The sequence below is a fragment of the Silene latifolia genome, chromosome 11, assembly GCF_048544455.1.
Source record: "Silene latifolia isolate original U9 population chromosome 11, ASM4854445v1, whole genome shotgun sequence".
Classification (NCBI taxonomy): Eukaryota; Viridiplantae; Streptophyta; class Magnoliopsida; order Caryophyllales; family Caryophyllaceae; genus Silene; species Silene latifolia.
Window position 1 is genome coordinate 38,216,536 of NC_133536.1, and position 4,688 is coordinate 38,221,223.

The following is a 4,688-nucleotide window of genomic DNA, read 5'->3' on the forward strand; positions in this document are numbered from 1 at the left end:
AGGGAAAGGATAAGAAAGCTTGAGGATGATCTTCAACAAGGGATGCTAGTGTAGCCGCCCATAGAAGAATGCCTATGGAAGCTTGGCTTTTTATTTGATTGTCTCCTTTTAATATTGTTTTATTTTGGCTTGATGTTTTTAGAACTTCTTTTGATTTCCATGTTGGACATGGAAGTTTGTTTCATTTCCATTTCCTAAACAATGGTTGTATGAATTTTAATGGCTTGGCTGTTAACCAAAGTTATTCGGTTATGGAATTTTTCTTCTTCGTTCTAAAAACTTGTCATTATACATCTTTCAAATCATAACATAAATTGCGTTGACTTAATTTAATCATAAAAGAATTACAACGATGAGATCATTGTAATTAAGTTCATAAGTCATGAAGTTTTTGTGACTTAATCTTGCATCTTTTTTGTTATAAGATTGAATGATTATAAAGTCAAAAGAGTTATTTGAACTCTAAAAGGGAAAATTTGATAAACTAATTGGATACACCACTTATAAGACTCCATACGAGTTATGGGAGGGCTTAAGACTTCAAGTTTTTATATAACATGAACATTAGTCGGTTTGAGTTATCGAACTCAATTTAGGGAATTTGCAATCCAAAACGGAAACGTTATTAAAAACGAATGGTCAACCCAGGAGATACCTGAAATAGAGAGTTTATTTAACAAATGACATGGATCAGACACGCATATAATATGAATCACACTGCCATAATAGAGCTGGTCTTTTATATGCTAACATGTCAGTCTAGACAAACTTCTATTACCTCACTATATATGTTTGTAACTCACAAAGCTATCTCTTTAGAAGATAGATTTATTTCTAAGAGATAGAGTGGGAGTAGATCGTCACAAACATGTCTTATAGTTATTGTGTTACTTTTGAAAGTAATGGAACTATAATCTATTGAGATAAAGTGGGAGTAAAGCACACATGTCTTATTGTTAATATGTTACTTTTCGAAAGTAATGGTATTATGACCTTGTCCCAAATCGACCTTGTTGCATACGAGCCATAACATTACAATCTAAAGATTGTTACTCAAGAGTAGATTTACTTTAAGGCGATGGTCTCCTTAAAGTAAATAGAGCTTTAGAGTACCTAAGAGCATAGATTAACATGAAGATGTTAATCAAGATAAATTATGTTAGGAATTGCCACATTTCATTTTGATGAAGAATGGCAAATATTATTAAAAAATTCGCTTTTCTAAAATGGGAATTTAGAGAAGGATGTGTATGGAACACAAAACCTTAGATAAAGATCTAAGAACCCTAACATATTATGCAAAGCTTACTTAAGAAATCTTAGAATGGTCTTAAGCATTTCGTTCATGTGATAATTGAGAATGTTTTCATTCACATTGTTGATGAATTATATTTATACATGAAGTTAAGTGGGAGCCAGAATTATTTTTCCATGTCTTATATGTTGATAACATATTACTTATTGAGAATAATGTACCAATGCTCTCCTCTGTGAAAGAGTGATTGGGAGACTAGGAAAGAGTGCGATGCATTATAGATTTATGAATCTATATGTTGAATTTGAGAGAATATTGGCATAGAGTCGAGAGCCTTATGATGATAAGTTCTTACGTATCTATTTAACATCAAAAAGGTTGAGTAGGTTGTTCTTATTGATGAAAGTGGAATTACTATGATAAGTGTCATAGTTATTCACTGAACCTAAATAAGTTGTTGATCACATGAAATCGATTTCTAATGTTTCCGCCATTAGAACGATCATGTATGCCATTAAATGCACACGCCGTGATGAATCATATGCTTGGAGTATAATAAGTCAATAACATCCTTAAGATTCTTGAGGAGAATTGAGGATTCGTTCTTATGTTTGGATGATAGACTAAGTTGTGTGTTGAAGGGTTACACAAACTTTAGTTTCCAAACCTATAAGCATTTATCGAAATCCTAGGCTGTTTTTATTGAATCAGGAGTAAGAGACTAGAGAAGTGTTTTAGTTTCGACCATTGCAAATTCTACAAACAGAATCTAAGTAAATTGTGGTAAGATGGTCAAAGTAGGGAATGAGAGTAGATTCCTCTGCCAAAGACTTTATCGCAAGTTATATGATAACAGTGGGAGCATCTTTGAAGCTAAAGAGCCCAAGTATAGTAAGAATAAGACTAGACATATACTTAGATAAAATTCATGTTATTAGAAATAACATTGAATAGAAGGAAATAATAATTTATAAAATTGGAATATACGGTTACATGGTATATCCACTTCCCAAGTTTTTATTGCATTTCAACTAGTGTAAAAGGTACACTATAGATTATAAGATATGAAGTAGTAATAGTGTATTGACTATTTATATATGATAATCTCATTTATCGTTTGAGTTTCTTTAAACTCATTTATTACTTTGTTAAATCCAAATAGGTTGTTGAGACAATATTGAACCCCATTGATCTGAGCTGGATTGACATAGTATTCGGCCCTAGTTACTTAAAGGAGGTGACGTCTCAAAGAAACTAGAGTGTGATGCGATTGATGGCAAGTTCAAGTGCCATAGAGTCATATGGGATGACTAGTCGATCACATAGGCAGACTGTTTGGGACACTTTGTCGGGCAGGGACCGCTTATAGAGTTCTGGTAATTCATAAAGCCTGGTCGTGGCGAGAGCTACTATAGTATTCTTATGAATCAATTCTTTTGACTAGAGACTATTTGCCTAAGTTGGCACAAATTTCTGAATGGCTTTGATTTATACTCTATGACTGTCGTAACTGCGGTCAAATGAGTATATTTTGGGTCATGATGAACTGTGGCTATGCGAAGGGAATGGTGCGATAGGAATTGTCCACCCCCTTGTCAGGGTTGTTTGAAATCTCAGGGCCACTCGAGGAGTAATGAACTGAAAATGCGTGGCCATGCTTGGAAGGTATCTATGGTAGATAATTCTGGTCAGACAGTTACTCTCCAGATCGAGGAAACCACTCAAGATATGATCAAATGCAAGTACGACCTATGGGACACCTTGCATTGCGTGGGAGATTGTAATAGGACAAGAGAATTGGTGACGCACACTTGTCTCGGACAAGTGGAAGATTATTCGAGTATGTGTTCTCAACAATAGTGCGATCACATGTTTAAATCTCAAATTAAGAATACGTAAGGGATGATTCATTTATATAGTCAACTAATCAACATTAATCAGTAATGATTGGCTAACTAGAGTTTGACATTACTGTCGTTTGACGGTGGTGATTAGTTGATCCCTTAAGGTCACACCTATAGGACAATTCCCTTAATAGACAAATTGATTAATTGTATGACGATACAAGTTAATCAATTCCTTAAAAGTGAACAATTCATTTGTGACAGAGAATATTTATATCTTATTGTAATTTGATTAAATAATATTTATTTTAGTAATTAAAATATTTTATTACTAAAATTGATTATTGTTTATTAAACAATTGAAATAAGAATGAATGGTTAATTATAATTACAATATGTTGTGAATTATAATTATATGATCCATTTTATTTATGTGATCAAGAATCACTAGTCAATTTGTTGTATGTAATTTAATTAATATATAAAATGATATTTATTTGATAAATATGCATTAAATTAATTAATAACATGTAACATACTACATGTGACATATTGTGTGACAAATGACAAATTGACAAAATAAAATGGTAGTCCATTTTATGTATATGGACCGAAAGTATGGAGGTGTTAATGGATTATGGGTGATTCATTTTAATGGTTAAAATATTGGCATAATCATACCTACACTACATAGCCTTACATGCCTACTATATGGAGAAGAACAAAAGGTAAAAGGAGATGCGATGCATTGGCATTTTTGGCCTCTTCTACCCGGCCCCTTCCTCCTCTTATAATAAGAAATTGTTCTCATTTTAATTACACTACTCCATTATTCATTCATTTTTACATGCAATTTTGCTCTTCTCTCCCACTTCTCTCTAAACTAGTTTTAGAAAATCAAAAGATTGTTCATCCAAAATTCTAATAACAATATATGATTACTAGTGTAGTAATAAGAATATTATTAGAATAATTTGAAGGATACTAGTGTATTAATTTAGTTAGTTAATATATTAGTTTAAGGGATTTGTTTTGGGTGCAATCAAAGGAGGATCTCTAGATTGGGATTTTGGAGGATCATCCATTACATTTAAGCTCAAGAACAAATAAGGAAGGTGACCTTATTTGTGCCCTTATTTTCGAGCCATTTAACAATGTAAGTGTAACACCCCCATTTATTCGGGAGCCTTTAGCTAGACATTCCCATATAAATAGGACTGTAACCATCTCGGTTAACCGAGGTAGTGAATAACAAAGTACAACAAACCAAAGTACTTTAAATTAAAACTTAACGATTACATGTTTATTACAAATTTAATCAACTAAAACTTAATATAAAATATTTACAACTCGCAGCGGAAATAAATAAACTGATATAACTAATCTATGTGATCTAGACTTCAACTATGGTCCAAGTCAAGCACTCATCCTAATGCTCCCGAGTCAGCTAATCTTTAGTACCTGTCAAATTAGCTCCCCATAAAACGGTTCACCGTAGGTGTTCACGAATACACAGTCAACCACGAGGTTGAGTAGGGTAAAATACTTTAAAACAACCAATCTTCCACAACTATCAATATTCCAATCTC